The sequence below is a fragment of the Diceros bicornis genome, chromosome 18 (genome assembly GCF_020826845.1).
Source record: "Diceros bicornis minor isolate mBicDic1 chromosome 18, mDicBic1.mat.cur, whole genome shotgun sequence".
Taxonomy (NCBI): Eukaryota; Metazoa; Chordata; class Mammalia; order Perissodactyla; family Rhinocerotidae; genus Diceros; species Diceros bicornis.
The window spans coordinates 35,338,067-35,358,914 of record NC_080757.1 but is presented as its reverse complement, the minus strand read 5'-3'; the positions used below and the strand labels follow the sequence as shown (position 1 = coordinate 35,358,914).

At 38.2% G+C, this 20,848-nt stretch overlaps 1 protein-coding gene and 1 pseudogene across 2 annotated transcripts in view; one reads left to right on the top strand and one right to left on the bottom strand.

Moving 5' to 3' along the window:
• Positions 1 to 20,848, bottom strand: part of SPAG9 (sperm associated antigen 9) — a 132,383-nt gene that overhangs the window by 100,912 nt on the left and 10,623 nt on the right. The window lies entirely within an intron of this gene.
• Positions 13,057 to 16,634, top strand: LOC131417342 (tigger transposable element-derived protein 1-like; annotated as a pseudogene).

Genomic DNA, 20,848 nt, shown 5'->3' with positions numbered 1-20,848 from the left:
AGAATACTACCTCTCTTCCTCTGGAGTCTCAAACTCTAAGAATCTAGTAGGCTTAAGCTGCGGACGGACATCTTTTCCCAACATATGGAAAGAGCATGCCTGAGAATAAAGCCAATATGAAGAAAACCCTAATTAAAGATACTATTTGAGTCTTAGATTCAGTAGTTCCTGGAGCCAGTATTTCCCAGTGCTTTTTGTTTATTTTTCAGTTACATAAACCAGTAAATTCCTATATTACATAAGCTTGCTTGAGTTGGTGTCTATCACAAGAAACTGAAAGCATCCTAATATAGTCATCTACTGTCCCTCAAGAGCCATTTGACTTCCTTATATTATTAGCCAATGTTTTCCTTATCTTTAAAGCTTGAAACCTACAACCTCTGAAACACTGGTTCTTAATCATTTGGGGGTCCACAGACCCATCTGGGAATTTGATACATCCACGAACCATGCTTCCCCAGAAAAAATGCTCTTACCCACCCGAAATTCTGCTTATTTTTCTCAGGGCTCAGAGATCCCTTAAGTCCTTCCCCAAACCCCAGATTTAGCACCTCTGCCCTATATTTTCCTATGAAGATATTCCATATTTGTGAGGCTTCTGGGAAGTCTCAAACAGTCATTGTTTATTTTTCCAGAATATTAATCTAAAGATGTCTATATGTAGACAGAGTAAAGGTTATAGTAAATATAAGAAAAGAGGCAAACTGGACAAATCATTCATTCATTCAAGAAATATCTACTGACTACTTACTACCAGCTAGGCACATGGAACATAAAATAACTGTGAGAAACACACTATCTCTGCCTTCCACAGGATACAGTTTGCTCACTGGCTACAAATTGAATGCAGGTAGGTGATATAAAGGTTACACTGAACAGAAAAGCAGCAACTATATAGCAGGATGTTACTGAGGAAGTCTGAGTAAGTTATTTCAACATTTTGCCTGGGGATATAAGCAAAGACTAAGAATTAATAAGAAAATGTAATTATTTCTTGGCCTGCTTTGAAAATGATGCTCCCTTGACTAACTGAACTGCTATATCTGGGTAAGCAACCAGAAATTCTTATTTTAGGCTTCTTTTATGCTATGGATAAAATGCTGTTTTAAAGAACATACAGCAGATGTTTACCAAGTAACACTTAAAATGCTGTGCTACTAAACTCCTAACAAAAAACTTTACCACTAACAGATTGGTGGTTGCCAGGGGCAGGGCGTGGGGGTGGGGGAAATGGGTGAAGGTAGTCAAAGGGTACAAAACTTTCAGTTATAAGATGAATAAGATCTGGGGGTATAATGTACAGCATGGTAACTATAGTTAACAATACCACTGTATTGTATATTTGCAAGTTGTTAAGAGAGTAGATTTTAAAAGTTCTCACCACAAAAAAAAAAAAAAATTGTAACTATGTGAAGTAATGGATGTGTTACCTAACCTTATTGTGGTAATCATTTTGCAATATGTACATATATCAAATCATTACATTGTACACTTTAAACTTACATAAAGTTATATGTCAATTATTTCTCAATAAAGCTGGAAAAAACCCCAACTTTACCACTATTCTGCCTATTGAGTACTCCTTTCTGACTCAGAAGAAACATCATCATGGATACAGAGCTTCATGTCTGCTTCACTTCTTAGCGACCCAGTTTGGCTACAGAAGGGCATGAATAATCCATAACTGTTTAGCAGTCACTATTATATGCTTACTCTACAAGTACTACTTAGACCTACCTAGACGATTCAAGCTTCAGAATTTTTCACATTTTATTATGACTACTGAGGCTTTATACCACCTTAAGTAAATATAACAAAAGGGAGTTTTTGTTTTTCTCAAACTGATGTGACATTTCTTGGCCTGGCAGGGCTATTTATCTACAAATGGAAATCTCTTGCTTCTGCAGTTTCCTTTTACAGGAAAGGACTGGAGATAATGAAAATATCCCAAAGCAAATACATAATCCCAGGCCTTTCCTTCAGGCAAATTAAAACAGATAAATTCAGAGACTACAAAAATGAACTGCCACCTCTCACAAGAGTGTATATGTTTTTTCCTTTCCTGTTCTAAACAGTGCATCTTACGGTTTTGGAATCATGAACTCCTTTGCGAATCTTACGAAAATAGATCTTTTCCCCCAGGTAGATAAATATATGAAACACAAAACTATGCATTCAATTTCAGTGCATCTTCAAGTTCTACAAGTAATAAAAAACGATTTCCGCCCTTTTATGAAAATTGTAAACGATGATTTTTAAAAATAATTTTTAAAAAGTCTCTCTGCTCTTGAAAATCCCAATTTTAAATGTGTATTACGTCTTGGTTTGGAAATGTAAAGCTGCCACTCTCTTTTAAAATGCTAATCACTGTCACACAATAAAAATAAATACTCCTCAGTTCTGATAAGGCATGTTAATATATACAGGGCACCGAAAGCCTACTAGGATAAACACTTCTTAACAGTCTTTAAAGAGTAATCAAGAGAAAGTAACAAATGACTACAATTTTCTAATTGTTACCCAAGAAAAATATCTGTCAAATGGGCTAGTTTGGGGCCACTATTTGTGAAATATCTCTAATAATACAGATAACCTTGGAAACAGAAACTGGTATAGTGTAGAGTAGCTCAGGAAACATAACACTGATGATAAGTACAAAAAACTTCAGAAAATAACCTAGCTCTCTATATGGCACTTGGCAATCATGTGAAAGTAAGAAACATTGATATAAGAATTTAAGAAAATGAAAATAGGAGTAGAAATAGAAAAGATGCCATAAAATTCCATCAAATAAGAGCCAAAATAAAGCTCTTAGCAGAAAAAGGTTTGGATGCATGGCCCTATAGGAGAGTCCTTTTTCCTGGGTGGGGGTTGGGAGTAGATTATAAGCGAGGTAATGAGAACTGTTTCTTTTTTCTATATCTAATCCTCTCTACTATAGAGAAAATATTTACACAATAGGTGGCATGGGTTACACTGAAAAGAAAGTTCTCCAACAAGGCTTTCCACATCTCTTCTACACTCAGAGATCCTAGGTGGGCTAGTGTGGCACATGTGAGTACTGCTGAATCTCCTTCCTAGCTTTGTAGACACAAACATGACTGATTCTTGTTTTAAAGTCTTCTTAATTTACTTCAAAGAAATGTGTCTGCTTTCTACTCCTGTAATTTCGATAACAAACAAACTGAGATAACATAAAAATAGGAACATAGCCCATTCTGTCACTTTCTAGTCAAAGAAAAAATTGTTGTCACAATTAAATAAAGCCATACAGCCTTTACAACGACTGTTCTCCAGATGTCAGCAGAAGTACAGAATAGGCAGTACAAAGATATTTCTTACAAATTACTAAGTAACATCATTCATAAGATTTACTCTTAAATTAAATAACATATTAAATATAAAACTAAAACTCTTTATCCACCCCTCCAATCCAAGCACTTACTTCATCACAGCCATCAAGAAACACAGTAAATAGTCAACAATATAACATTCTAAGTACCATAATGAAAGCAAGTATAAGGGACAAAAGAAGTAAGTGACTAAATCTGCTTTAAAAAAAGAGAAGCCATTTCAGGTGACTCTAAAAGGAACAGTTTGCCTGACACAGTAGGGTAAAGATTGTTGGGGAAGGAGAAGAATCCCCTTCCGCCCTTTCCCTTAAGGTTCTTATGGCTGGCCAAATAATTAAAAGACAGGTTAGCAGGAGAAAATAATATCAAGTTTAATAACATGTATACATGGGAGAAACCAGGGAAACTGAGTTTCTCAACAAATGGCAGAGGTTTTTCACCTTAAATTGCATATTCAGGTAGACAAAGGAGGATGTTGGTGGTGGGGGAGGAGACAGCTATGGGGGATTAACGGAAAGCACAGCAATCAAGGGTGTGTAGATTTAAGTCCTCTCCTGATAAGAGTTTCCAGAGATAAGGTCATCCCCCTCTTCCCGGTATGCAGAGGGAGCTACTTTTACAAATGTAAATGTTTGGTAAACAGAACTTTCATGAGAATGGGCTTAGCGAGGACCCTGCCAGTCTGTCCATACCCAGAGTTAAATTCCTTTAGGCAGTTAGTGGGTGAGGTCAAATGTCAGAGAAAATAATCAAGGTAAAGAGATATATTTTGGGGTGCCCAAATTTTGATCTCCCACAAGATATTCCAGGCAGAGGTAACGGCACTTGCAAAGACATAGAGGCATAAAGATCATGGCATGCCCAGAGACACACAATTCGGGATTGAAATTTGAGTAGTTGATGTAAAAGGTAAACTATTAGCTCAAGAATAAGTTGGGAATCTCTCCTCTGATTTACAAAGAGAGTAAGTGGGCAAATAAGATTCCATTGATCCATCCATCCTTTCAACACACAACTTGAGTCCCTGTTGTTCTAAGTATTCTAAGGTGCTGGGAATGTAGTAGGTTACAAGACAGTCAACATTTCAAACTCTGAATACGAAATGAGACTTTTAAAAATCAGAGTTCAAGTTCTCACACAATGCAACCACACTGTAATCATGTGTGACACAATAGTACAAGATATCAGAAAAGTGTACAATGGGGAACTTGACTTGATATCAGAGACTCAGGGAAGACATTCTTGAGACATTTAAACTGAGACCTGAAGGATAAATAAAAGTTCGTCAAGCAAAGAGGGACTGAAAGAAATCAAGGAAGTCCAGAATGGCCCAGTTTAGAGACATAGGAGAGAGAATGGCCTGATATGAGGCTGGAAAACAGACAACAACCAAATCATACAAGGCCTTGCAGGATACTGGATCATACTAAGGACGGTGAACTCCATTCATACTTTAAAAAGTCCAGTCTGTGAAAATATGGGGAATGCAATTGGTGGGGGGGCAGGGGGGGGTGTTGAGAAAGAAATAGTAGTATTTGAAGGGAGACTAAAGGTTACCACAGTAGTCCACATAAGAGATAATTAATTATGAGAGTGGCAGTGAAGATGGACAGACGAGGATGAATTCAAGACATTATGAAGGTAAAATAAACAGGATTGGTGAATGAATGAATGTAAGGGAGAAGAGAGAAGGAAAGGTCAGGAAAAAGTCTAAATCTCCGGTTTGACCAATCGTGGGGATGGCAGTATTGTTCATCTAGGATAAACAGATCGGGGTAGGTATGGGTAATATAATAAAATTGATTTTTAATATCAAGGTGAGCTACCTGTGAGGTATTCAACTGCACATATGGAATATTTATTTGTAAATAAGGTATCTCATTATTAGGAGTGTAACTGGTACAACCCACATGGAGAACAGCAATGTGGACCAAAGTCCTTAAAAATGTAGGAAAAGAGTTTTCTTCATTCTTTAAGAGCTTTGATACAAAACGTTATATATGGTGTGATCCTACTTTTATAACCTGGAGGAATAAATAGGCAAAAGAAAAGGTTTGAAGGTATATATTAAAATGCTGGTAATGGCTGTGTATCAGTGGTAGGATTTAGGGTGATTTTATCTTTTTTTAATAGCCTATCCTTAAGTAGTCTAAAGTTGCTGTTTCTTCTTTTGCTTTTGTTTTTTGTTTTTACAATAAACATGGATTATTTACATATTTTTTATCAAGAATATCTAAAGTGTGTTTTTTTAATTTACATATTTTAAAACAATAAAGGAAAAGGGGGAAATGCAAAATACAGGACTATACAGGACTATACCTCTTCAGTGGTGGCTAAAAAGCTAAACACAAACCTTAATTCGTCTGCATTTCAGCTTAGAAATGCTTGACATATCAAGTATTAAGACTACCATTTATCTGACCAAAAATGATTACGGGCGTTTTTCTAAACGTAGTTAATCAAAATCAAACTCTGAAATGGAATACTGAGGGAGAGGGAAATCAATGCGAAGGGAAAATTCCATTTTAATTATATAGTCATGCGTCGCTTAACAACAGGGATATGTTCTGAGAAATGCATCATTAGGCGATTTCATCATTGTGTGAGCATCATAGAGTGTACTTACACAAACCTAGATGGTATAGCCTACTACACACCTAGGCTGTACGGTATAGCCTACTGCTCCTAGGCTATAAGCTTGTAGAGCAGATTACTGTACTGAATACTGTAGGTAATTGTAACACAATGGTAAGTATTTGTGTATCTAAACACAGAAAAGGTAGAGTAAAAATATGGTATAAAAGATAAAAAATGGAACACCTGTATAGGGCACTTACCATGAATGGACCTTGCAGGACTGGAAGTTGCTCGACGCATGTCAGTGTGACTGGTGAGTGAACGTGAAGGCCTAGAACATTAACGTACACTACTGTGGACTTCATAAACACTATACAATTAGGCTATGCTGAATTTATTAAAAAAAACTTTTCTTTCTTCAATAATAAATTAACCTTAGTTTACTGTAACTCTTTTACTTTATAATTTTTTCAACTTTTTGACTCTCTTGTAATAACAGCTTAAAACAATCACATTGTACAACTGTACAAAAATATTTTCTTTCTTTATATCCTTATTCTATAAGCTTTTTTCTATTAAAAAACATTTTTTTTTTCTTTTTAAACTTCTTTGTTAAACACTAAGACAAAAACACACACATTAGCCTAGGCCTACACAAGGCCAGGATCATCAATATCACTGTCTTCAACTTCCACATCTTGTCCCATTGGAAGGTCCTCAGGGAAAATAATATGCACGGAGCTGTCATCTCCATGATGACAATGCTTCTTCTGGAATACCTCCTAAAGGACCTGCCTGAGGTTCTTCTTGAGGAGGTGTCACTCTTTTCAGAAATATGTCCATTATGGTTTACTTGGTTTGTTTCTTTTTGTAATCAGAGATTTGCTTGTAAGCAGATAATATACCATGAACATTCCTCTCTATTAATGAAAACCTTTCGATGTGGGGGTCCATGTTTTCAAACTATTTAACAAGCTTATTGAGGTCTGCAAAAGCTTCTGCTAAATGCTTTACGGTCAATTTTCTTGGAGGTTCTTCTTTTTCTTGTCCTGCAGTTTCCTTTTCCCTCATCTCTTCTTCACCTAAGCGTTCCTGTTCCAGTTCCAACAACTACTCATTAGTCAGCTTCTCAAGAACCACCTCTAGGAACTCCTCAATGTCATCCTTATCCACACCCAGGTTAAAGTTGCTTGCCATCTCAACCACAGCCTCGTTGATTTTTATAACCTCCTCATCCTTGGCAAATCCTTTGACATCGTGGACGAACCTCTTGAGTATCTTCTTCCAGATGCCATTCAAATACTCCTTGGTGACATCATCCCAAGCCCAAGCAAGGTTCTTGATGCAGTCATAGATGTTGTAATACTTTCAGAATTGTATCACTGTCTTCCTCAGTTGCAGCAATAGCCTGGGCAAATGTCCTTCTCAGGCAGTAGTCCACTGGTTAGATCAAAGAGGTGGTATTTGGAGGGAGAAATGCCGCTTTGATATTGTGAAGAAGATCACCAATAAAAGGAGGATGTCTGAGAGCATTATCAACAATAAGCAAAATCTTGAAAGGTATGTTATTCTCCAAAAAGTACTTCTACATTTCACTGGCAAAGCAATTTAGGAGGGCATCTTGAAAGAGGAATTGGGTCATCCATGACTTCTTATTGCTTCTGTAGTACACTGGCACTGTGTGCTTAGTGATATGTTTGAAGGCCCTGGAGTTCTCACTGTGCCAGATCACAAGCGGGTTTCAATTCATAGCCTGCAACACTGCCCCCAAGCAAGACTGTTATCATGTCCTTAAAAGTCTTGAAGCCTGGCATTGACTTGGTCTCCATATTGATAAAAGTCCTTTCAGGCATCCATTCCAGAATAGGGAGGTCTCATCCATATTGAATGGAATATTCAATATCCATATTGAATATTTGCTCTAGCAAGTAATTTTCCCCCACAATCAACTTATCAAGAGTTTCCAAAAATTCTTCAGCTGCCTTCACATCAGCACTCGAAGACTCACCATTCACTTTCACATTATGTAATGAATAATGATTCTTGAATCATTTAAACCACTCAGAGCTAGCAGTAAATTCAACATTGTAGTCAGGTCCAGCCTCTTCTTTCAACGTCGCAAACAAACTTTTGCTTAGGCCATGATCTTATGGTGCTGAGACGCTTCTGTACCTGGTCTTCAATCCAGGTCTTTAGAAGTTTCTCCATGTCTGATATAGGCCACTCTCAAATTTTTGTTAGTCTCACTGCATTCAATGAAGCAGATCCTTTAACAGCTTCTGTCACTTTGTTCTTGTTCTTTTTTTTTTTTTACTTTGTTCTTGTTCTTCAAGATCGTAGATATGGTGGAATGGGACATGCCTGACTGGTGACCAATAACCAACACTGATTTTCTATCTTGCTAGTCTTTAATCACTTTTAATTTCATTTCAAGGTCAATCACTCAATTGGCCTCTTACCGGCAACATTAGCAGTGGATTTTGTATGCTTAGGTGCCGTGATGAACAAAACAACATGAGATTAAATCAAGCACAAGAGAAAATGATGCACTCAAGAGACGCACAGGGGCCGCCCCGTGGTTTAGCAGTTAAGTGCGCGCTCCGCTGCTGGCGGCCCGGGGTTCAGATGCCGGGCGCGCACCGACGCACCGCTTGTCCGGCCGTGCTGAGGCCGTGTCCCACATACAGCAACTAGAAGGATGTGCAACTATGACGTGCAGCTATCTACTGGGGCTTTGGGGGAAATAAATAAATAAATAAAAATTAAAAAAAAAAAATGATAGTAACTTGGACTACAGTAGTTGTGTAAAAAATAACACCACTAAACAAAAGGCTGACTTATTGCTAAGTATCCACCAAGATACTATCCTCCCCTCATTTACTCTGCAGAGTAGGGGAAGGAAAATACTTCCATTCTATTAAATAATTATTAAGTTCAGTTAAATGTAATTGCTTTTCAATCTAGTATCTTTTAAGAAATAAGAAGACAGACCATATTAAATAATGCCCAAGGGATATGCTCCTCCCTCAAATCCAAAATGTGGAAAATTTTCTAATACAAATGATTCAGTTTCTTCAAAACTAAAAGCACAGGGGGGAAAAGAAAAAGGAGAACTGTTACAGATTAAGAGAAATTTAAGAGACATATTAAACCAAGTATAAACATGTGGACCACCTTGTTTCAATACTGATTGAAACAAACAACTATAAAACTACATTTATGAGACAGGGAAATGTGAATGCTGATTAAATATTATTAGGGAATAATCATTTATAACTTTTAAGTGTGATAATTTTTTTTAACTCTTTTAGAGATAGACTGATACATAATCTTTGATTTGCTTTGACATTATGGTGAAGATGCTGAGGGGAAGTAGGGAGGGAGAGATGAAACAATACTGGCTTGATGTTGATAATTGTTAAAGTTCAGTGATGGGTACATGGGAGTTCATTATACTAGTCTCTCTACTTTAATACCCAGATATTTCCGTAATAAAAAGTTTAATTAAAAAGAAAAAACAATAACCAAAAAAACAAAAAAAAAGTTAATAAAGAAACAACCTGGGGCTGGCCCCATGGCCTAGTGGTTAAGTTCAGAGAGCTCCGCTTTGGCAGCCCGGGTTTGGTTTCCGGGCACGGACCTACACCACTCGTCAGGGGCCATGCTGTGCTGGTGACCCACACACAAAATAGAGAAAGACTGGTGCAGATGTTAGCTCAGGGCAAATCTTCCTCAGCAAAAAAAAAAGAAGAAAGAAAGAAAGAACTTGAAATAGAATTATTAATGGCATTTAAGTTAATATGACAAAATTTTGTATTAAGAGCTTCCTATCATTAAAAACCAAATAAATATGCACAAAGGGGCAAGTACAAGGATATTTGTTGACGTGTTATTTGAAACAGCTCAAAATTGAAAGATAACTTAAATGTCCATCAATAGACAATGGATAAGTAAATTATGATAGATCCATATTATAGAAACTATGTAATTAGTTAGAGAACTCAGGTGAGAGTGGGGCTGAAACCCAGGGGTATAAATGGAAGTCTAAAAGCACTAGTTAGTAATAATCCTAGTAGGTCCCTAGCGCCATCTCAGAGCAGCCAGATGGCCCCCCTTGCTCACTCACACAGAAGATAGGAAGTTTGTTTTCTGAATAAACTCAATAAGAGAGACTCTAGACTAGGGGATACCAGGCATAGTCAGGTGCCAAATGAAAAGAGAAGTAAGTGAAAATCTATACACTAAAGAGTAATACTAACAGCCCCCTTTCCGTTCCTGCCCTCACCCAAATTCCCGTAATAACTAGGCTTATTTACCACTCCACTCTCCCCACCCCCAAAGAGATTATCTTTCTTTGGAAAAACTGAAATGTCTCTCAGAAAAGACCATGGGAGACTGAAATCTGGGTTCCCAAAAGGCAATAAACTGCATCCAGGCACACATAGCTTCTGGCCATCCTTTTTTAGTGCCTCACTCTTAAAACATAAAGGGATAATGAAGGGTTATCAGGCACTTGAAGCTCCAACCTGAAAGAGAGAAACCAAAACTATCAGGAAAAAAACGGGACTCTGAGGAAACAGTCAAAGCAGAGAACAAATGAAAACTATAATTAATACACTCAGAGACCAAAGAAAAGTCATCGCATCCATGAAACCAGAACAGCATGCTATTTTTAAAAAGAAGTGGGGGCAGGGGGAGAGCAAGAACAAGGAAGAGCTCTGGGAAATTACAAAACTATAAATTGAAGAATCTAGCACTTACTCTGTCTTTCTTGTACAAACTATAACTTAGGGTAACCAAACAGCCGATGACGAGGAAGTTCTCCTTTATAAGAAAATTTAGCTAACAAATGCTAAAGGAATAATTGAGTTAGAATAGCACCATTTCCCAATCCTTAATGAAATAATAGGGAATATCTAGCCACTATGCAGATTTTCCTGGTTGTCTCATAAATGCTTTTACAGTCAGGATCCCAACAAAGTCTATATGTTGCATTTGAATGATATACCTCTGGGGCCGGCCCCATGGCTTAGTGGTTAAGTGCGCACGCTCTGCTGCTGGCGGCCCAGGTTCGGATCCGGGGCACCCACCGACACACCGCTTCTCCGGCCATGCTGAGGCCGCGTCCCACATACAGCAACTAGAAGGATGTGCAACTATGACATACAACTATCTACTGGGGCTTTGGGGGAAAAATAAATAAATAAATAAAATTATTAAAAATAAATAAATAAAATAAAATGAATGATATACCTCTTAGGTCTCTTTTAAACTACAGATTCCCCAGTTCTTTGCACCCAATGGTCTTAGTAGCCATTGGTGATCATACAGGGAATACTATAAAGCCACTGTAAAGTATAATTTAGATCTATCCGGACATAGGTTGTTGCCAGTTATGAGTAAATGAAACTGAACAGGCAATTCACAGAAAAGGAAAGTAAAATCATCAATGAGTCTAAGAAAATATGCTCAACCACATAGTGATCTGAGAAAAGCAAATTAAAACCAGAGGTTACTTCATACACATCAGATTGGCAACAGAAACCAAAAAGTATGATAGTGTCAAGTGTTGGCCAAGATACAGGGAAATAACTCTTACACACTACTGGTGGGAATATAAATCACCACACCTCTTTGACAAGCAATGTGGCCATATCTAGTTAGGTTTACAAATACATATCCTAAAACCTGGCATTTTATTTCTAAAGGATATATCTTTGAGAAGCTCTTATACATGTACTGAATGTCACTGCAGCAATGTTTGTAGTACTAATGTAGTAATATAGGAAATAACTCAAAACTTTCATCAATAAAAAGAATGGATAGTGGTATATAAGTATGATGGAATACACAGTAGTTAAAACAACAGAACTAGATATATATGTATGTATTATCATGGATAGATCTAAAAAACAGTGAGTAAACAAAGCAAACTGCAAAATGATATGAAAACATAATAGTATTAAGGGAAAAAAAGTGTATCAAAAAATAATCCCAGGGGCCGGCCCCCTGGCGTAGCAGTTAAGTGCACGCGCTCCGCTCTGCTGCTGGTGGCCCAGGTTCGGATCCCTGGGCGCACCAACGCACCGCTTGTCAGGCCATGCTGTGGTGGCGTCCCATATAAAGTAGAGAAGGATGGGCACGGATGTTAGCCCAGGGCCAGTCCTCCTCAGCACAAAAGAGGAGGACTGGCATGGATGTTAGCTCAGGGCTGATCTTCCTCACAAAAAAAATAATAATAATAATTCCAAAGCAATACTGTACATATAGTTTATAGATACATGTATCTGTAGTGAATGTCTAAAAGCAAGAACTAGAAGAATATACACCAAATTCACAGGTCACCTTTGTTCTCCTTCCAGTACCACCTTCTTCCCAGAAGGTGACTTCACCTTTATCTTTAATGTTCTGTATCTTTTACTTAAGATAAATACTTTAAGTAGAAATAAACTGCTGATATTTTACCCTTGGTAGTGGGTAGAGAGATATTTTTGACATCATTCTCTTTAGTCTTCGATTATTTTATGTACTTTTTTTAAGAATGAAGACAGTCTTGTGCTTCTAGTAAACATACGTTTGAGTTTCTCTTAAGCACTGGTTCTCCATCTTGGGGTTGAGGGGAGACTGAGTCAGTTATAATCACAATCACCCTAAGAGATTTCTTCCAAATACACAGGCCCAGCCTAGAAGGACTTCTTCCAACACACACTTGCATCTGACACACTTGTCGGGGTGCAGGTGGGAGGGTTTAAAGAACTGGTTACATATTGTGTTTTTTACAAATTGAAGGTTTGTGGCAACCCTGCAAGTCTATCAGCACCATTTTTTCAACAGCATTTGCTCACTTCACATTTCTGTGTTACATTTTGGTAATTCTTGCAATATTTCAAATTTTTTCATTATTTGTTATGGTGATCTGTGATCATTGATCTTTGATGTTTTTATTGCCAATTATTTTGGGGCTCCACAAACTGCCCGTATAAGATGGTGAACTTAATCGATAAATGTTATATGTATTCTGGCTGCTCCACCGACTGGCCACTCCCCTATCTCTCTCCCTCTCTTCAGGCCTTCCTATTCCCTGAAACACAACAATATTGAAATTACGCCAATTAATAACCCTAAAATGGCCTCTAAGTGTTTAAGTGAAAGGAAGAGTCGCATGTCTCTCACTGATTAAACATAGTGAGGAAGGTGTGCCAAAAGTCGAGATAGGCTGAAAGCTAGGCCTCTTGAGCCAAACAGTTTGCCAAGTTGTGAATGCAAAGGAAAAGTTCTTGAAGGAAATTAAAAGTGCTACTCCAGTGAACACACAAATGATAAGAAAGTAAAACAGCCTTATTGCTGATACGGAGACAGTTTTAGTGGTCTGGATAGAAGGCTCAAACCACCCACAACATTCCCTTAAACCAAAGCCTAATCCAGAGCAAGGCCCTAACTCTCTTCAATTCTATGAAGGCTGAGAGTGTTGAGGAAGATCCAGAAGAAAAGTCTGAAGCTAACAGAGGTTGGCTCATGAGGTTTAAGGAAAGAAGCCATCTCCATAACATGAAATTGCAAAGTGAAGCAGCAAGTGCTGATGCAGAAGCTGCAGCAAATTATTCAAAAGATCTAGCTAATTAACGAATAGCAACACTAAACAACAGATTTTCTTTTTTTTTTTATAATTGAGGTAACACTGGTTTAAAACATTATATATGTTTCAGGTGTATACCAGTATATTTCAATTTCTGTGTAGATTACATCATGTTCACCACCCAAAGACTAATTACCATCCATCGCCATACACATGTGCCTAATCACCCCTTTTGCTCTCTTCCCTCCCCTTATCCCCTCCGGTAATCACGAATATAATCTTTGTATCTATGTGTTTCTGCTTGTTGTTGTTGTCTTTATCTTCTATTTATGAGTGAGACCATACAGTATTTGCTTTTCTCCCTCTGACTTATATCACTTAGCATAATACTCTCAAGGTCCATCCATGTTGTCACAAATGGCAAGACTGCATCTTTTTTATGGCTGAGTAGTATTCCATTGTGTATATATACCACATCTTCTTTATCCATTCATCCCTTGATGGGCACTTAGGTTGTTTCAAAGTCTTGGCTATTGTGAATAATGCTGCCATGAACATAGGGGTGCATATATCTTTATCCATTTGTTAAACAACAGATTTTCAACGTAGACAAAACAGCCTTATATTGCAAGAAAATGCCATCTAGGACTTTCATAGCTAGAGAGGAGAAGTCAATGCCTAGCTTAAAAGCTTCAAAGGAAAGGCTGACTTTCTGGTTAGGGACTAATGCAGCGGGTGACTTGAAGCTGAAGCCAATGCTCATTTACCATTCCAAAAATCCTAGCCCTTAAGAATTATGCTAGGGGGCCGGCCCCGTGGCGTGGCAGTTAAGTGCGCGCGCTCCGCTGCTGGCAGCCCAGGTTTGGATCCCGGGCGCGCACCGACACACTGCTTGTCAGGCCACGATGTGGTGGCATCCTACACAAAGTGGAGGAAGATGGGCATGGATGTTAGCTCAGGGCCAGTCTTCCTCAGCAAAAAGAGGCGGATTGGCATGGATGTTAGCTCAGGGCTGATCTTCCTCACACAAAAAAAAAAATTATGCTAAATCTGCTGTGCCTGTGCTCTACGTAAATGGAACAACAGAGCCTGGATGACAGCACGTCTGTTTACAACATGGTTTACTGAATATTTTAAGCCCCCCGTTGAGACCTATTACTCAGGAAAAAAAAAGATTCCTTTCAAAATATTACTGCTCATTGACAATGCACCTGGTCACCCAAGAGCTCTGGTGAAGATGTACAACGAGATTAATGTTCTTTTCATGCCTACTAACACCATCCATTCTGCAGCACATGGATCAAGGAGTAATTTCAACTTTCAAGTCTTATTATTTAAGAAATACATTTTGGGCCGGCCCTGTGGCTTAGCGGTTAAGTGCATGTGCTCCGCTGCTGGCGGCCCAGGTTCGGATCCCGGGCGCGCACCGACGCACCGCTTCTCCGGCCATGCTGAGGCCGTGTCCCACATACAGCAACTAGAAGGATGTGCAGCTATGACCTACAACTACCTACTGGGGCTTTGTGGGAAAAAAATAAAATTAAAAAAAAAAAAATAAAGAAATACATTTTGGGGTCTGGCCTGGTGGCGTAGTGGTTCAGTGCATGCGCTCCGCTTCAGCAGCCCGGGGTTCTCCAGTTCAGATCCCAGGCTCGCACTGATGCACCACTTGTCAAGCCATGCTGTGGCGGTGTCCAACATAAAATAGAGGAAGACAGGCACAGACGTTAGCCCAGGGCCAATCTTCCTCGGCAAAAAGAGGAGGATTGGCATCAGATATTAGCTCAGGGCTGATCTTCCTCACACAGACACAAAATGAAATACATTTTGTAAGGCAATAGCTCCCACAGATAGTGACTCTGATGGATTTGGGCAAAATAAATTGAAAAACTTCTGGAAAGGATTCACCTTTCTAGATGCCATTAAGAACACGTGTCGGGGAGCTGGCCCCGTGGCTTAGTGGTTGAGTGCCTGTGCTCTGCTACTGCCGGCCCCAGTTTGGATCCCAGGCGTGCACCGACGCACCGCTTGTCCGGCCATGCTAAGGCAGCATCCCACATACAGCAACTAGAAGGATGTGTAACTATGACATACAACTATCTACTGGGGCTTTGGGGAGAAAAAGGGAAAAAAAGGAGGAGAATTGGCAATAGATGTTAGCTCAGGGCCGGTCTTCCTCAGCAAAAAGAGGAGGATTGGCATGGATGTCAGCAAAGGGCTGATCTTCCTCACAAAAAAAAAAAAAAAAAAAAAGAACGTGTGGGGGCCGGGCCGTGGTGCAAGGAGTTAAGTGTGCATGCTCCGCTGCTGCGGCCCGGGGTTCGCCGGTTCAGATCCCAGGCGCGCACCAACGCACCTCTTGCTAGGCCATGCTGTGGCGGCATCCCATATAAAGTGGAGGAAGATGGGCACGGATGTTAGCCCAGGGCCAGTCTTCCTCAGCAAAAAGAAGAGGATTGGCAGATGTTAGCTCAGGGCTGATCTTCCTCACACACACACACAAAAAATACAAGAACATGTGTGATTCATGGGAAGAGATCAAAATATAACTATTAACAGGAGTTTGGAAGAAGTTAATACCACCCCTCATGGGTGACTTTGAGGGGTTCAAGACTTCAGTGGAAAAAGTAACTGCAGATGTGGGAGAAATAGCAAAAGAACTAGAATTAGAAGTGGAGCCTGAAGATGTGACTGAACTGCTGCAATCTCATGATAAAACTTTAACAGATGAGGAGTTGTTTCTGACGGATGAGCAAAGAAAGTGGTTTCTTGAGATGAAATCTACTCATGGTGAAGATGCTGTGAAGATTGTTGAAATTACATCAAAGGATTTAGAATATTACTTTAACTTAGTTAATAAGCAGCAGCAGGGTTTGAAAGGATTAACTCCAATTTTGAAAGAACTTCTACTGTGGGTAAAATGCTATCAAACAGCATCACATGCTACAGACAAATTATTCATGACTGATAAATCAATGCGGCAAACTTTGTTGGTGTCTTATTTTAAGAAATTGCCACAGCCACCTCAACCTTCAGCAACCACCACCCTCATCAGTCAGCAGCCATTAACACTGAGGCAAGACCCTCCGCCAGCAAAAAGATTATAACTCGCTGGAGGCTCAGAATGACGGTTAGCATTTTTTAGCAATAAAGAATTTTTTAATTAAGGTATGTACATTTTTTTTAGACATAATGCTATTGCACACTTAACAGACTACAGTATAGTGTAAACATAACTTTTATATGTACTGGGAAACCAAAAAATTCATGTGATTCGCTTTATCAAGACATTCACTTCATTGCAATATTCACTTTATTGTGGTGGTGTGAAGCCGAACCCACAATATCTCCACGGTATGCCTATAATTTGAAAACCTTCCTCCAGGTGGTTGGGGGTGCCTCCTACTGTAATGAGCAGTCGAGAAGGGCAGCTGAACCCAGGATGCGTCCTGACTTTCAAACTCTCCTTGAGGCCTCAACAATTCCTAACTACCCTCTGCCTGTGGGTGGTTATGATCCAACTGCTTACTACAAACAAGGAAAGATGTCCAAGACATGAGTTAAAAATAAAATCAAGTTACAACAAACTGCATACATTATGATCTCATTGATTTAAAATGTACTTATTTATGAAAAGGCATCTGAAAGAATGTATATCAACCTATTAATAGTGAAGTCTCTCTAACAGGCAGGATTCTAGAAATATTTCTGTAACGTCTCGGTTTTGTTTTGTTTTCTACAAAGAGCACGTATTTTGTCTGTAAACAGGAAAAAGAGGTAACAAAACAATTTGATAAAATAATAGCCAAACAAGCACTACACACATGAAAGAATTTTACTCACTGCCTTAAGTATTATCCATAATTGTATAAATGTAGTTGAACACGACCATTTATTCAACATGAGCTTCACTATTCTTGCATCTGTATATTTTATATTCCTTATAGTCCTTATGACTAATCACCTCACCAAACAGAAAACATTCATTTTCTACTGTCTTACGCAAAAACACAAGAAAGAAGGAAAACTCACTGGCCTATGACAGAGGCTACAATCAAGCAGGAATTGATTACCACACCGGTAAAACCTGAAAAAGTGTGGTGCTGTGAAGTTTGCTACATCAACCAAGTAATGCTTTACTGACTTTGTTATATACTTCTGTGCTTCTGTAGGTATGTGATCAATATTTTACATTTCTGACTTTAATTTATAGATCTTAAAGCTTGACACTATGGTTTATTTCAACACTTGACTCTGTTATGAAAATATTCTTCTATTAGTAAAAAAAATCTGAAAACGTTATCCTGAAAAAAAGTTGTATATTACTGAACAAAATTGAGAAAATATCTACAAAGAAAGAAATAGTAGATAACCATTTCTTTCCAGTTGCTTTTCTGTTTTTTTTTTAATGTTTAATGGGAATTTTCAAACATGCATAAAAGCGGAGAGAATAGTATAATAAATCCCTATGTACCATCACCCAATTTCAACAATTATCAGTATATGGAAAATCTTGTTTTATGTGTATTCTGTCTCTATTCCCCCAACAAACTTCAGCAGCACATGATTTCACTATAAATACTTTAATATGTCTTAAAGATACTAAAAACAATTATATATATATGATCATTTTATTGCTTTGACTGAAGATTATCAATGGCTTCCTAATACAATACAATCTTAGACTACAACCCAAACTCTACCTTGGTCCGCAAGGCCCAGTGAGTGACCAGCTCCTCTACGCCTCTCCTACTTCATCCCCTCCACCTCTCCTACTTCATCCCCTCCACGCCTCTCCTACTTCATCCCCTCCCTTTCCTCTAGACTGGTTGACTCTGAATTTTAAACTGTTGCCTACCCTAGAGCCTCATTTCCTTTGTCTACAACACTCTCCCCTGATGGTCTCCTCCGCATCCTTCATGTCACAACTGAAATGTTATATCCCTAGTGGCCTTCCCTGACCACCCTAGCAAAGAGGGGATAGAGTCATTATTTTAGCTTTTCACATATAATTTTAATTTTCAGATGCACACATATGCCTTTTTTTAAGGATTAACTTTATACTACTCAAACTTGAGTTATCAAATTTGACTTCCATCTTGTCAAAAGCAAAATATTTCTAGATGTTAAAAAAAAAAAACACTCATACCTAAAAACGTATCTGAACAGCACTGACTTATCTGAATAGTTACAGAAGAAGCATTTGACAAAATTCAACATCCCTTCATAAGAAAAACGCTACAATCTCGGAATAGAAGGGAACTCCCTCAACCTGATAAAGAATATCTACAAAAACTCCACAACTAATATCATACTTAATGGTTAAAGATTGAATGCTTTCCCCCTAAGATCAGGAACAAGACAAAAATTTCAGTCTTGCCAGTTCTATTCAATATCGTACTGGAGGTTCTAGTCAGGGCAATTAGGCAAGAAAATGAAATAAAAGGCATCCAGATTGGAAAGAGAAAAGTAAAACTACCTATATTTGCAGATGACATGATATTATATATAAAAAAATCTTAAGGAATCCACAAAAAAACCAATTAGAACTAATAAAGGAGTTCAGCCATGTTACAGGATACAAGACCAATATACAAAAATCAAGTGTATTTCTAAACACTTGCAATGAACAATTAGAAAATGAAATAACTCCATTTACAATAGCCTCAAAAAGAAGAAAATACTTAGAAATAAAACTCACAAAAGAAGTGCAAAACTTATACTCTGACAACTATAAATCACTTCTGAAAGAAATTAAAAATCCAAATAAATGGAAAGACATCCCATGTTCATGGATCAAGAGACTTAATATTGTTGGGGCCAGCCCCGTGGCTTAGCGGTTAAGTGTGCACGCTCCACTGCTGGCACTGCATTATAGTGTGTGACGCATTCAAGATGAAAATCCAGGTTTGACAACACAGTCCTTTACTTTCTGACCCTTGATTATCTATTCAACCTCAATTCTTGCCACTCCCCTACGTGGCAGAAGTACTAGTATATATTTTTAAAGAACATATGGAAAACTAATATTTACTACTTAAATATATCAAAAAAATAAATGTCATGTTTTTGCAGTTTTCTGAATATGTTACATGCTTTCAAATCTCTCATACTTTGGCTCTGTGACACATAACCCAGTTAAATGCCACTCTGTCTCGGAGAAGCCGTCCCTCAGGTTGAGTTAGGATTTTAGCACCTCGTACACAGAGTACTTGTTTAGAATGCTTACGTAAGGCTGCCCTAGTTATTTACAGTAGCCTCCCCACCAGACTATGAGCTCCTCAAGGACAGGACCCTAGAATATTCATTCTTGTACCCCTTGTACTCTGGGCACAAAGTGTTTAATTAACACTGTTTTATAAGTGAATAAATGGGATAGACAGATAGGTAGGCAGATATCAGACATAACATTCAGTACGTATTAACCAAATGTCGGGAGCTTTGAAAAGCTCATTTTTCTTGTATAATCCTCACAACAATCCTAGGAGCTTGTTACTATTATTACCCCTATTTACAGATTAAGAAATTGAGGCGTGGCATTAGGAAACCTGTCCATGATTACCTAGCTAGGAAGTAACAGAGCCAGGATTTGACCCAAGGCCATCTGACCCCACTGTCCTTGCCCTTGGCCACTGCACTATAGCACTTTTGGTAATTTTCAGTATCCTGCTTCAGAGACACCTGCCATTTGTTATGTAGAAGTACTTTTCTCTAACAAATATCCTCTTAATTTTCTTATAATCTTAATTTGTTTATAACCTCTTGAGGGCTAGGAAACTATTTTACTTAAAATAAGGGTAAATAAGTACTTTGCATTTAAATGGTTCTTCAACAGGCCAAGGACAGGAACTCTACTAGACAGAGTTTGAGACATTCATTTTAGCTATTCAGAAATGTTCTTTCTTCACTTCCTAGCTCTCAGCTAGGTTAGAGACGGTTAAAATTGAGTAAATTACTGACTGAATGTCTATCCTGGCATAAAAGTATTCTTTAAAGAGTTAAAACTAAACAGAGCCACAAATGAGTAGGTAATTTCTGTCAAATGTTTCCCAAATCACATCAAAAGAAGTTCAAATAGACTATTTTCATAGAACCATAGACAAACAAAAGTCTTTTCAAAAAGTTACCTTTCTGGTTTTACAAAAGCCTGTTTATTTGATTCCACACTTCTGTGCAACCTGTTGAACTTTTTAAAAGGTATTTGCTTTTGAATAGGTAGCAGTAACAAAAAATGAGGCTAGGACAACAGGTAACTGAAAGAAAATTCAAATTGAGGACTTGATAATTTACACTAGAAATCTGATTTATACCATAATAGCCTAGCGGATGCTTTTAACCAATA